The sequence below is a fragment of the Sinohyriopsis cumingii genome, chromosome 7, assembly GCF_028554795.1.
Source record: "Sinohyriopsis cumingii isolate HCF-2022 chromosome 7, ASM2855479v2, whole genome shotgun sequence".
In the NCBI taxonomy this organism is placed as follows: Eukaryota; Metazoa; Mollusca; class Bivalvia; order Unionida; family Unionidae; genus Sinohyriopsis; species Sinohyriopsis cumingii.
This window is the reverse complement of record NC_142967.1, coordinates 64,152,440-64,168,425: the sequence shown is the minus strand read 5'-3', so window position 1 is coordinate 64,168,425 and position 15,986 is coordinate 64,152,440. Positions and strand designations below refer to the sequence as shown.

General features: G+C 35.1%; 1 pseudogene; it reads right to left on the bottom strand.

Moving 5' to 3' along the window:
* Positions 1–10,574: 10,574 nt before the first annotated feature.
* Positions 10,575–12,265, bottom strand: LOC149795397 (uncharacterized; annotated as a pseudogene).
* Positions 12,266–15,986: the final 3,721 nt, after the last annotated feature.

The window sequence follows — 15,986 nt, the reverse complement described above, 5'->3', positions numbered from 1 at the left end:
TGTTTTAAAAGTTGCGCTTTTTGCACATTTGGTCATGGAATTTTGTTTTAGACTCTGTACATATATGGCAAAACATTAATGCGTCTTCAATGTTCCATTCTTCACTCGACTTAACTTTTTTTTTAAACGTAGCCAGCTGTATGTTTTCAGCTACTGCTGCACAAAATGTTACGTTTTCTCTTACGAGTAACCAGTACCTCATCTTTAGATGATGAAGGTTCCACTGGTTCGATAACAATAATATTATCGACGGTCGATTGTAAAAACGCGGACTAAATGATAATTTCTTTTGTTTCGAATCTATTTTATTTTATTTTTTGCCTTGGACGCCATTTTTAGTCGAATGCTGACTGAATCTTGGTACAACGCAATTGTTGCTTCGTTGCGTGACAAGGATGCGCATACAATCGTTTCTCGTGAGAATCACGTTAAAATCAAGTATTTATTGTCAGCCTCTTTCTTGTGTGTGGTGATTCTACGGTTCTAATATCCTGTTGCTACAAATGATGTGACATTTACAGGTCACATAAGGTCAGCTCTAGGCTCCACACTCACTTGTTACCCAATGTATTATGATAATATCAGCATTAGAAGCTGATGTGCGAGTTTTCCCTGTTTGGAAGAGTTGCAATCAAGCCAATAAAGTATTTGGAGCAAACCTTTATTTTGTGTTAATTTGCAAAACATAACATTTGAGTGCGTCAATTTACGTACCAGCGACGATATTTAGACCAAACCTTTGTTTTCTGTTAATCAGCAAAACATAATATTGGGGTGTGTCAATTTACCTATCGGAAAAGTCTGCGCATACGACGCATAATGCACGGGTAGATAAAACTCTGGTACAGTAAAGAAATTTTGTAGAAAAAGCAAAAAAGGAATTAGTTGTTTCAAGTTAAAATCATATGTTTTGATGTTTATGAACAAGTATTTATCAATCTTAATTAATGCCTATTACAGAAATCTCTTTGTGGGTGCGAAAACAAGTATATTGTTAATGGGCGTCCACATGCTACACTCATTTCATTCAAGACTTAAAAATGAGATGCTTCTCGCTAGAAAGATTTATTTAATATTTAAATTAGTGAACGCGACCTGGAAATGACAAACATCCGACACGTGCTTAGCTATTCGTCAGTCTCCTAGCGAACACGTAGTGATGAAAATATTGACAACGTGTTGAGGGTCCTGTTCCGCGTAATATCTATTTATTTGCATGTCAGCCTCTAATTTGAGGTGCTCTAGAGTGTATTTGTTATTCGATCTTAGATATTACATACGGGTATTTGTAGGCTGCTTTTTTGCTTCTGAAGAAAACAAACACTTAATAATTTTTCTTCTGCCGTTCTCTACTACTCACAAGAAAGGATGATTCCAAAATAATAATGGTGTATTCAGTACGCACAATATAAATAAACACTTTGCTCGAAAATAGTAGGCTATCTACACAAGCTGACGGAAGAGAAGGGTGGACTGATATGAGTATGGTTTACCCAGTCAGTGTTCTTGACCTAGGTCTATTTTATGGATGATGTCATATCGCCCATTCGCTCTCTCCGCGTGCTTAGCGAGTGATTGACCAAAGAGTGTCAATACAGATTTAATGCAACATGCATGTTCTAAATAGAAGAAAAATATATAATAATTGGTTCCAAAATTACCTTACCTACTCCTTGATCAATCTTCTCAATTTATAAGCTAGATATTGATTTTTCTTTTCCGCATATTCTCAGTCGTCCAACACAGCATAAGTTTGAGATGGCAAGGAGATGCCTTTGCTTGCAAACTAATTTGTGGAATTTGTATCTTGAATGTAAGCAGCTATATATAAGGGCGACACGCTTGAAAATACTTTATAAAATGCTGTAGTTAAATTGATACATTGATCATACTTTTGCGATGTACTTTAGAAACTTAAATGCACAAATAAGTCGGACTGCATTGTACCCTATCGTATATGCGTTGTTTCCGATGGTATATGCACTGTGCTCTATTATATATTAGTTGTACCGAATCGTAACTGTATTATACCCTGTCGTATATGCATTGTACCATATGGTAGATGCAAAGTTTTACCTGACGCTGACCAATCCCATAGAGTTGCTCAATGGTCATGTTGTTATTGCAGGGTAATGTTAAATATCGGTAAAATATGTCATAGTGATATCAAACAGTATGTATATACAAGCATAACATTTGAGGTTTGTCGAGTTACCTTTTATTGACAAATTTATACGAGTGGTATTTCAAAGATACAGCGTGCATATTATACATATATTTTATTTATATCACATAAAAATGCACATACTTGTCTTTAAAACGGAACTAAGACTGACTACACGATACTGTGAATTGATGGAGTGAATGAACTCTTTACATCCCTGCGAGTGTATACGCTAAAACATGTAGTTCTGTCATTTTAAGGCAATTCACAATCCTCTTTGCAAATCGATAAGTTGCTTCTTTGCATTTTTGAACTTCTATTCTCATTCATATTGATTAAATGAATAAAAGATGCACATATGATTTAAACATAAAAGATGGTTTAAATGTCAAAAATGAAGAAAGAAGACCATTACAAACACAGCCAGGCTGGCTTCTTGAACATTGATCGCGTATCCATTCACTTACTTGCGAGTGTATTGAAACGAGCGTGGAAAAGAAACTAAGCGAAATGCCGAAACAGTAGGTCTAATTCATTCTTATGCTTTAATTAACACTGCTACCGACGCTGCAGTTTTTTTTTCTTTTCTAACACATCTCTCTTTCCCCATATCATTTAGTCGGTTTGACTATAGCTTTTACGGTAATTTATAGGCAACGCGACATATTCGTTTGACACAGGCGGAGACCAGATACGCTCGTTCTTTAGCGAATTTTCGCCCAAATCGTGCTAGCATGGTCATTCTATCGATCTTCCTTCATGAAGCTGTTAAATTCCAGACTGCGTTCGAACGTCTAACTAATCAAATCAAAATCGAACTTTTTCTGCCTCGACATCAAACCCAGTCTCGTCCTCCTGTGTCTCGGCTCCTCGACTGAAACTGCTCACACACACACACACACACACACACACACACACACACACACACACACACACACATATATATATATATATATATATATATATATATATATATATATATATATATATACGTAGCTTTGAAAACTTTAGTCATGTATGTGGCGGTTTATTGTGATGTCTAGCACAGGAGTCATGCCGCAGCCATGTAGCATCATGACCCACCCAGTCATATTATCCTGCCGACCAGTCCTATACTAACCTCCTAATGCTGAGCAACAAGCAAGACACTGCTAGTACTATTTTGTAAGCCTTTGGTATGACATGGCCAGGGTTCGAACCCAAGACCTCCTGCATCTGAGGCGGAATCGGCAACCACTTAGGCCAACGGGTAGTCACACATATACACATATTAACGTAGATTTAACAAATAAAACTTTAGTCATGTCTGCAGTGTGGCGGTTTATTGTGATGTCTAAGCACAGGGGCGCCATCCCGCAGCCCGGTAGCATCATGACCCACCCAGTCATATTATCTTCACACCGGGCCGACCAGTCCTACTCTCACCTCTTAATGCTGAGCCACAAGCAAGACAGCTGCTAGTACTATTTTTTAAGCCTTTGGTGTGACATGGTCAGTTTTCGAAAGTCAGTCAGTTAGTTCACTTCTTATATAATTTATCGTCGAGTAAGCTATGCCTAAATTTATCGTCGAGTAAGCTATGCCTAAATTTATCGTCGAGTAAGCTATGCCTAAATTTAGCGTGCTGAAGTTAAATATTATTTTATTTCTCGTATAGTTGCCATATCGATGGATCCAATGTTAGTTTCCCTTTGAAACTACTGGCTTCACACTCAGAATAGAATAATCCAATCATGGTGATCCTTTATGATTCAACTGAATTGATGCTGCATTTCGTCTCGTACAGTCGATGATAAAGCCTTTCAGTGGAGGTAACATGTAGGAATACAGCTATTTCGTCTTTGTCATGCTTGGTACATTTCTTTGTACATTTGAGCATTTTCATTTTCCCACACGGGTAAGCTGAAATCAACGCCTTATTTCGGTCCGATAACAAAAAGCGACTTTTCTATAAATTAGAACCTCCCTTGAGAAACCAATTCATTCCACTGAATGTATTTTTTCTGTCTAAAAATGAACAGTTTCTCCGGACATGTGAAACAAAAGAAAAAGAGTTATCTCTGAACTCAAACGTGTTTGTGTCATTGATTACTGTTATAGCCTCTCCAAATTTACAGACTTGAGTGGTGGCCTAAGTGGTTAAAGCGTGCACCTCGGATGCAGGAGGTCGCGGCTTTGAACCCCGGCCGAGTCACACCAAAGAAAAATGGGACTGGCAGTTGCCTCGCTTGGCACTCAGCATTAAAAGGTTAGTGTTAGGACTGATCGGCCTGACTCAGCATTAAAAGGTTAGTGTTAGGACTGATCGGCCTGGTGTCATGATAATGTGATTAAGTGGCACACGATGCCACGTGTCTGCGGCATGTTGTCCCAATGCTATATATCACTGTAAACCGCCACACTTCTGACATCGTAACGATATGACTGAAACAGTCTTAGAGCTACGTTAAAAATCCAAAAATCACACACAGACACGCACACCTAAATTTACAAAATTGCTACTCTTTCAATTTCCAAATACAGACTGACAATTAAATAATAATATAAAATAGCAAGGTGATGGTAATCAAACCCACCATCATTTTGAATGCTATTTGAATCCATGACTTTATATTGCTTCTAAGATATCTTTTTGGTAGGTTTATATACCCGAAATAACTTGCACACGGCGAACGTAATGCTCTACATGAGTGACATCACTAGCGTTGCATAAGCAAAAGCAAAAGTCATACCTAATTAGAATTAGTGTTGCACATTGAGCTCGTGACCGAAAATTTGAGGTATTTTTTTAATCTATTCGCCCATAATGGGACACTGTTAGCTCTCCATGTTTGCCCTCTGGTGCGCTTTCGTCACCAAAAATTCAATTGTTTCTTCTTTTAACGTCAGTAAATGTTCTGCTACGAATCCAGGGTGACGGTAATCAAGAAAATGCACGTGCATGCGCAATTGACCATGGACACAGAGTATAGAAGTCATATCCGTATTAAATGTCACATGACTGAACTGCGTAGATTTTCCAAGCGTAGATTAATGTTCGTAGTCTCGCTCAGTTGGATTTTGCAACAAATTAACTCAGTGTCGAGCACTCTTCTAAATCATTCAGAACTGTAGTCAGTAACCCACACAACACGTCTCCCAAAGATTCGAAGGAATGGTCTCGTCTTGTAAAATTTGTTCTTTTGACAGTAGTTCATAATCCACACAGCCCAAAGTTTTGACTAGACGTCGACAGCTGAAAGCTTGAATGATAGTATGATGGTTATCGAAAGAAAGAAAAAGAGATAGAATAACATTTACATAAAAGCACATGATGGAATCCTACGCAAACAGAACTACTTTATTGGAGATTAAGTAAATTACTTTTGGGGTTATTCTTAGTATCATAGTACTATTGTAAATGTATTTGAATGACTTTTCTTCTGGAAGTTTTATATTCTGCGATTGCTGCGTATAAATATATTCAAGAACACTTAATGACAAAGAGCGGAATATTCCCAAAAAAAACCCCAAAGGATACAAATATTGGTATAAAAAGTATAATGAATAATTGAACGTATTATATTTGTACTATATATTGATTAATTCCAGAGAGAAAATTTTGCTAATATCGCTTATAGAAAAAATATTCAAGAAAAAACGTAAACGTTGGAATGGCATTAGCAACAAATGAAAATTACACCACACACACACACACACACACACACACACACACACACACACAACACACACACACACAACTGTGTATTGACCGAGTGATTAAACTCTTCACATTCTGGCCGAGTGTGTACGCTACAAAAAGTAGTTCTATACTTTTTGTGGCTATTCACAATCACCTTTTGCATATTGATAAGGTCATTGTTTTCTGTTTTGAGTTTCTAGTTTTGTTCACATTGATTTAATCAATATAAGACACACTTATGATTTAAACATAAAAAAAGGAAGCAGAACGCCACAAACACTAAACGCTCAGCCATCCATATATAGGTGAATGGAAATAAGTGTGGCATAGAAGCTAAGTGAAATGACCACCCAACAAGAGGTAAGCAAAATATTCAGTATATTTACAGTTGATATAAGTCACTATTCTTCTTTAATTAACATTACTACCGACCAGAAAATTGTTTTTTTTTCTCTCTCTCTCATTTTAATGAAGGAGTTATATATATATATATATATATATATATATATATATATATATATATATATATATATATATATATATAATCGATGACTGCATTGATAAGCTTGGAAATGCAATGTATGTCACATTCGTCATGTTTTATACAGCGCTTATAATTCTAACATTTCTGTTCTTGTCTATCCAGCTATGTGCTTCCATCCCAAACATATATCATTCTATTTTTTTCTGAGTATTTCATGAATTGAAACCAACCTGCGTTTAAGAATTTACATTTATATGACATAGTCAAAGTTTCAATTTTAAATGTTTCTAACAAAAACAAGTGGAACTGTTACCGTTTTATGAAGTGCATAACACATACAGTTATACCATTGGTCATGTCAAACCTTATCTCGACGCTAAAAATATCCTAAACAAACCACATTGGTTCTATATATTTATATCTGAGAAACTATATAACACAAGAAATAATGATTGTTTTGTAATTATTTTGTATCGAGCGAAGATAATGTTATATTATTCATATTTTGTCTCTTTGAAACAAAGTGTGTACAAGTCTTACTCCATTCAAGCATTTTGTGATTCATTTATTACTATTCTTAAAAAAATCGCCGTGGCATTTTCCCTAATAACTCATACCCTGTTATGAGTCTACACTACAATATTTATGAAAGGTTTCGTGGACTGGAACAAAGTTACATACGAGGCTTTATATTAATAAATCGTTATGGAGAAACTTTTTCACGCATTTTGTAGAACATGTGTTGCTAAAAAAATGTTTTTCCAGTAAAATTTACTCAAATCTAATTCCATAAATGTATCGGAAACTGTAATGAAGAGTTAGGTTGTTCAAAATTACGGCATGTATTACTTCCCTTAATTAAGAGGGTCTTGCTCTAATATGTGACGTTAATGGGGAATTAGCCTTCTAGAAAGAACTGAGTAAATCTATCGATTTCACGGTAAATTCAAGTGAAACTGACACACATATAAGGTTACAAACGTCAATAAGATAAAGTACAAAATGAGTTTTATTTTCTTTTTCTTAATTCTTTTTTATCAAGAACAGTTATAGGTATCTGTCAATTATATTGTGTCAAACAGGGAAGTATTATGAAAGTTTTAATCGCAGACCCTCCTGCTGATTCAAATGATTTTCAAGTATATAACAAGCGATCAAATCATCACATTTCTTTATAAATGTTAACAAAGTGTTTCTGACATATCATTCAGATAATCTCATGGGCAAAGTGAGAGAGAAGAAGAAAGAGGAAGAAGACGAGGAGGAAGAGCAAAAGAAGAAAATGAAGAACATTGTAAAAGAATTCTTCCACTATATATTCTATGGCAATGTGAGCTGAAAAGCAAGCATCTTCATCAAGACTTGCTCTACTGATTTACAGATAGCTGAGAGAACCCAGATTATAAAAAAGAATATGGCTAAGTATCATCTTAATGCTTAAAGGTTTACACGATTTAATGTAAGGGGTCTCCAATGTGCTATTGCGATTGCTACATATATTTAATCTATATTTGATTTAATTTAATTGTTTTTAAGTTTTAAAATCTTTCTATTTTTAATCTCATTACACGTCAAAATAATGTAATTTTATTTACTAGGAACTCGATATTTTTTCTGAAAATAGTTTGACCTTGACTCTTCAGTTGTAAACACCTAAAGCTGAGCCAGTTCCAGATTTAGAAATCAGTGAGAGAAGTAAACAACTTTTTATTTTTTTATATTCTCGGAATAAAATGATTGGTTTTTATCAAGGTCATCATCGGGCTACATGATGTTTCATATGTAAACAGCTTCCATTTCGCAGTTCTGGTGTTTCAGAAATTGCGCATTAGTTGTTTTTAATAGTGACCTTGGAAAGTGTCTGTTGTGGCAGGTTGGAGTTGTAGTTTTGATTCAAAGTAGTTGGATTCTAAAACATTAATTCTTTTTCCTGGAAATAGTTGAGTGCTCATACAAAATTCTTGGACAAAGACATTTTTTAAAATTTTATTCGGAAATTCAAACACCGGAATTTTATTGACTGTGGAAGAACTGTAGACGATACAACACCATAAAGGCTACAGATTTTTCGTCGGAACTCTATCTTGAATTGATTTGAACATTTCATTACTATGATTTTTAAAATTTAATTCATTGATTATTCTTGGATCATTTTTGGATTTGATTCTTAAAACCGTACGTTCTTATTTTTAATCATTTTTACAGTGTTTTTCCAGGGAAATAAATAATTCGTTATTTTTTCAACGCTTGGTGTTTTCAATCTTTCTTTTGTGACCGTTTATTAGAGCCTAAACACGTAACATAATAAGATAAGGTTTACATTTAATGGATGGGGTCTCCCATATACTATTGAGATATGGTATACATTTAATGGATGGGGTCTCCCATGATGTTGTTGTTGTAGGGTTTAACGCCATTTTTCAGCACACGATAGGCTATACATTGCGGCCAGTATTAATGGTGGAGGAAGAACCCGGAAAACCCCCGGAAAGAACCACCGACCCACGAGAACCTACTGGCAAGCTTTCTCACATACCCACATTGGCTGAATCCGAGACTCGAACCCACGCAGACAGAGGTGAAATAGCAGTGATCCGTAACGGAGAGCGCTTTAGACCACTCGGCCACTCGGGGTCCCGGTCTCCCATGTACTATGGAGATAATGTTTACATAAGTTAACGGTCAGCGTCTCCAATGTACTACAGAGATATGGTATACATTCTCCAATGTACTACAGAGATATGGTAAACCTTATCCATATATTACATGGGAGACCCCGACCATATCTCTGTATGGTATACAGAGATATGGTCGGGGTCTTCCATGTAATATATGGATAAGGTTTACATTTAGTGGACGAAGTCTCTCATGTCCGATACGTATAAGTTTTAAATGATTGATGGTTGTTGCATCCTGTGTAAATTGGAGTAAGGTTTACATTTAATGGACGTAGTCTCCCATTTAATATTTTAAAGAACTACGGTTTAGTGTTCAGGACTTAATTTTTGATAATTTTGACTAAACTTAATAATCTACTGTAATAATTTAAATGTGAAGGGAATATAAAGTTAACAAATATGCTGATATTACTTTCAAGAAATTTATTTTATGCGTAATGGTCAGTTTATTGGGCATAGATTTCTTTCGTCATTGCCAAGTTTATTGATGGAACGACTCTCCGATAGAAAAGAGAAAGAAATCATTCTGGCCTCCTTTAAGCGGCAGTGTCACTCTTGCGATGTAGGTGTTACATCGCTCATATTAACAAATAAATACTGGCATTGAACTGGAAAAAATGAAATCAGAATCCAAGTCTGCAGGACAACAATTCTTTATTAAATTGAATTAAACAACACTACACTAAATATACAAGTAAATTACGCACAAATCATTGAAAATATATAATAAAAAATGCTATATTAAATTAGAGCTAATCATCTTCAGACACTTCTATAATTTCTGTATTTTAGAATTAGAAGTCGACAAAAATGGCCAATAACGCTAAAAGCTTAAGAATCAAATATTACATACTTATCCCAGACGTTTGCTTTGCCCATGATATGTCATGACCTCACAACACTCGGTATCACTTATTTACCTTTGGAACACGCTTGTCCCTCTTGCTTCTAAAGAATCACTATTGTGTTCCCAAGGATAACTTGCTTCGCTAAAATCGCTTACAATGCACAACCTAGACCCCAACCTAGTTTTAATCAACGTCTGAGAATGCGGACTTGAGAAAGCCTCTTCTTAAGATTTGTTTTATAAGATACAGCAGTTGTTTTACAATTATACCGCTGTAACACTATTGGACTTTGTAAACAGCACCATAATACATGAAATGACTTAACACAAAATTTAGAAAAATCATTTTTATTATTAGACAAATAATATTTATTATGCAAATTTAACTTACAATTCCGAAAATTACATTTTCTAAAAAATCCTCAAAAAATTAAATTTTAACAATCCCAAGAAATTACATCGTAAGATCACTATGTTCAATAAATGTGATGACATGCATTCTTTTATCTCTTGCTAGATCTATCGAGGAACCGGTTCGGATGCGTTGTGGTTGGAGCGTCCGCCTCTGATGCGGAAGTAAGTGGGTTCGATCCCCAGTCAAGTCATCCCAAAGACTTACAAAAATGGTACTAACAGCTGCCTCGCTTGGCGCTCAGCATTACGAGGTTAGTGTTAGGACTGGTCGGTCTAATTCCAGGATAATGAAACTGCGTGGGACATCATGCTACATGTCCGAGTCCTATGGCCCTCTGTGGAATCCATTGGACATTGGTGCCAAAATGGCTACCCAGGACCGGCAAATACGTACTGTACCTACAGCAGTCTCCTCGGTAAACTGACAAATTGAGGTTATTGACTCCAGAAACTTGCTCTTGTAGTTTGTCTTGTTGCATGTTGTTATCTTTGGGAAGACGATTACCAAGATTATGACGATGATAACGGATATAGAAGAATAAAGAAAATCAATTTTTGTATAACCACATATATGTCTAACAGAAGCAGAGGTCTCATAAACATTTGCCGAAACGGCCAAATTAGCAAGGTAAGAACTAAACAAATCAAATTTACTTGGTGTTCTCACTTTGGTCATGTTAAAATTCTGTCGATGAAGACACATTTGCAAGAATCACATCGGTCTGCCAAACGCATTTGGCCAAAAATACATAGCAAGAGGAATTTCACCTTTATTCCATCTCCTTTCACGAATATTCCAGGTAATAAAGTTATAGCTTGGAACTTCCAGTAAATAAACAGATCCAGCATATAGAGGTTTCAAAATGGCTGCTTCAAATGTGTCATGGCTGAGAACATCAACCGGGACACGTTCAATCAATTTGTCCTTGGTGCCAATTACTTTGTCAATGTACACACGATTTTGAATCAATGCCTTCACAAAGAATCTAGATTGACCAAATAAGTCATAATAGCGTTTGTCATCGGTGTGTATATGGCTTGTTTCATGTATTCTAGATGCATGAAAATTGTGTCGTTTGGTTTGCAATGAAGCTTTATTTCTGGTTGAATTATTGGCCTTTCCTGTTGTGTTGTAGCTATCTGCAGTATTTGGGTCACAAAACCTTTAGGCCCTCCACTGTCAGCGTCAAGGACTAGAGTGTAATCAAATTTTCGTTTACAAATATTATTTACGTCCGCAGAAGAATGAAATAGAGGCTGCCCGTAGGGACGAGCACTTTTTCCGTAATATTCCGGATCACAGTAACTGTATGCTTCATCTACTCCTTCAGATAACAACATGAGGTCCTGGTACTGGCCACATTTTCGAAGAACACGACTCACACGATGCACGACCATAAACTCTCGTGCATATTTGTCACATATATCATCTAAATACTCACGAACAAAGACTGTTGGATCTATATTTTTACAAACCTGCCAAACATTGCTGAGGCGAATCGGATCCACAGATCCGTAATCTCCTTTTGCATATGATACTTCTTCACGAAACAATTCTTTGCAAATTATGACTCTGTAGGTGTTTTAGTTTCTTTAACTCGTACTTTTTCAATTCTTCCTCGTTTGTTGCACTCACTACGACAGCAACAACGTTTGGTCAAAGATTGATGATGTACCCTTCGTACATGTTTTCAAAACATTCGTTGATGTCATCTGTACTCGCTGCCAGAAGGTTATAGTTCAAAACTATGGTCAATATGTCAGCTGAAATCTTCTTGTTTTCTCAGCACTTTCTCGAGACATTAATTGATAAAATCTTTTGGACGGTGATTTCTAAAACGGGACCTTGTATAATGCTTAATACCACCACTATTAAGACTCCATTTGCAAAGTTTGTATGGGACTAATCAATGTTGATAATGTTTAAGAGGACCCCTACTAAAGCGAGAGCCATACACGTCGAAAAGTATATAAACACTAGCACACTTTTCCTCATGCTAATGACATCAGCTTTTTTTTCTCCTTTGTAACCTGTGAATTAATAGACAGATATAAAAATCAATTCATCAGCCTCAGGCTAAAGTGTGTTTAGATTGTAAATCAGTATTCACCTTAGAAATTAAATTTTGATCATTCTACATTTGTGACATGCTTAACATCAGGAATGGCTTCAAGACATTTTCTTCAAACAATATAATTGTACTTGTGTTATCGGCTTTTAAGAAAAATCGTATCCGATTCGTGGCGTGCATTATTAACCATTGTTTGATTTGTAAATACCTGGTTAAGTTCTAAATATCTGGTTAATCTGCAAATACCCGGCGTATGTAACGCGCCTGTCACTTTTCTTCATTACAAAACTGATCCATATTTAAAATGTCAGATTCATGTTAAAATCGGAAGTTTGAGATTTATAGATAGCACCCGATGCAATAGGAGCCTGTTACATATAAGTCAAAACATTATTTCAGTGCAAAAATGAAATTAGTTTTGACAGAATGTTCCACAGTCCTGAGCTACATAAAAATTGGTATGCAGGTCATTACATGCATGTTGTAATGCTCAATATGTACCTTCAATGCTCATTACGCACCTGCAATGGCCTACTATCTTTATGTAATGAACTACAACAACATCATATATGACACAATTTCAGTGACACCAAAACGTACTATTATACACTATGCACAAAAGTAGAAAAAAAACCTCATTTGTATACGTTAAATCTCTTAGAAGTAAGGGTCAACGTCATAGTACCATTGTTAATATCTAGAAGTCAAAAATATATAAACTGTCTGTTATTGTTATATACATATGAATAGTTAAATACTTACTTTTTCTCAACTATTATAAGTTACAACAATAGATGGTTTTGTAATCCAGGTAGAGTAGTTGATACTGAGTAGATAGTTAACACCAGCCTTTTATAAGCCTGTCTTTGTTATGCACATTTTACGTCAAATTGGAGGATGGGATTGCAAATTTGTCTGGGCTTGATCGACTCACGTTCGTGTTTCACTCACCTGGAAAAAGATAATTTACATATATCATTTACCAGAAAAGCGTGTACATTTATTATTGAATGCTGACTAATGTGATACGATAAGTGGTGCATTCATTCCTATATTCAAACGCGCACCGTAAAGTGTGTGGTTGTCACAAGTTAGAAACGAGTTGATTTTGCAAGACCTATTGATTATTATGAAAAAGGGGTTTTGAATGATTGTCGTGTCTTCATTATATGATGTATATGTGTTTATATTATAACAGATTTATGCGATTTGTCACTACCTACGTTCATACAGAATGAACAAGATTTTAAAGCTTTGTGACGTTATAGACTCTGTAAAATAAAACGTCCCATATATTAATGTCCATAGCTGATATGATATGCACAGTGAATTTAACAAGCGTAAGAAATAACGTAATATTTCTGCATATAATGAGAAAATTAGTCTGATTGTCTGTGAAAAGTAAACATATTTTCTTTTTCTAATTATTCGTTGACGAAGAGCATTATTTCTGATACTTTTTCTTATCCTATATTGAAAATCTTGAGGTGAATTTAACTAGGACCAGCAACTCAATATAAAGAATATTGAATGCACCCGACCTCATCCTGGGTCTGACCAAAAGAGATTTGTCCAATGCAATGTGCCACCCCCCACCCCAAAGAGAGATACAATGGTATATGACGAATTATGAAACAAAGAAACAAAATCAGATAATTGTCTCAATAAATTCATGGTTTTTCAGGGGTGATAATTGACAAAGATAAGAGTTTTGAATTCAATATTATATAAACAAAAATGATTTTTCCATTACATTTAAGGTCCTTAAAATAATATCCAGTTCTAAAGAAGAAACTTTGGAATAAATTATTTTATCATATTGGTTTTCTTCAGCCTATGGGGTCTTTATTGATTAAATCCCAATTAATACATTTATTTTATACACCGTAACCTTTTGAGAAATAAAATTATATTTTTATTCAAATGCAGCTCGTCATGCAATATTTGATCTGCAGTCATGAATGAAATTATTTTTAGTCGGTATAAGGCATTGTTTTATAGCACATACACACTTTGAAGGTTATATCAAAAGCATGTACATCGCATATTTACGATGTTATCTCATACAAAAGCAAGTAATATAAAGTGCCTTGTGCAAGGACATACCACAATAGGTGATCCGGAAGTTGGAATCGAATCTGCAAGCGTCTGGTCAAGAATCTAGTGCTTTAACCATCGAACCAACATGGTTCCTGCTGAATTCCATGTAGGTTCTTTTGACAAGAGGAAAATGTCTGATGTCAAAGTACCAAATGTACAAGAGGTATTTGTCTGATGTCTGATGTCAAAGTCATGTTTCAATTTGCACAAGAGCTATACAAATAATTCAGACTCAACAATGTTCTTATTCGTATTTCATGTGTTCTTGTTGTAATATCAACTCTACAAACTTTCTTATGTTGTATTTAGATATCATTTGAGAGAAAAATCAATGGCTAGGATTATTCAATGGAAATAGAAATTGGTAATTTGATTATAACGTTATTTTGAAACTATTGTGAATTATTCAAAGGAGTTCCGAACAGTGCCATTCTGACAAAGGCACGATTCTTGGCAGACCAGTGCAATTCCGGTTCTGAAATTTATGCGGAGCTGTTCATTCTTTTGGACTATAATTTAACTTTTACACGTGTTTCTTTTATTACCTTTACAGTACTGTAAGTTATTCTCATATTTTCATTTTAATTTGATAATTACATTAATTGTTACATTTTACAAACCTTGCTGGTTTCACTTCCTTCTGTTACTTAAATTATGAGGATAGTGTCGTAAAGGAAATTTAGGGCTTGTCCGGGATACGAAATAGATATTGATTTCGAAATATAAGTTTATTTCCTTCGGAATTTTCTTAGTACCTGCTCTTTTGATTTTACGTAGTGAAACCTGAAAGCTTTCACACTGCCGTGTACGTTGAGGGTTTTGTTTCCAATTCTAGAGTTTGCCAACCACTGTTCTCTTTCGGAAATAATTTCATCTTTGTTGAATAGAAGAACAAAATTATTTAGGTCAAATATTTGTTCAAAAAGAAAATTGTTTGATGCAAATGTTCTTGGTTTAACTAGTTTATAACTAATTCTTAAATGAAATTTAAAGAATTGAAATTTAAATACCAGACAGAAATAGAGTTTAGAGATCTTCCATTTGGCAAAGAACAGAAAAAAGAGAGGAAATGTAAATTCAATTGCGATTGCAAAAGTAAGAAAAGAAAGGGAAAGTCAAGTGCGGCAAATGCAAATGCAAAAGGAAATATCATTGAAATTAAAAGGATTCGAAGTGGCAAGTAAATTTACTCAAACACATAATCGGAATTTTATGTTTGTCCAAAATATCAAGTTAGTTTCCACTGTTCTGGAAAAAGAAGTAGCTGAATATGATTTACAGTTTGTGCAGATACTAGAGCTATGGCAAAAAGAGCTCTTGAGAATGAAGTTGATCAGGAAAATATTCCTTTGGCCAACGCATGTATTGGTCAGGCTTTCGATGATGTCACTTTTGCCCCGGTTATCAACCAAAAGGTATTTATCATTGTAATCCTCTTTTTTACTTCTTATACTCTTATTTCTGATAAGGGTGGCAAACGACAATCATTATTGTCGAACAGGATAAATATCCAGAGTTATGTTTGTTTCAGACGGCTATTAGAGA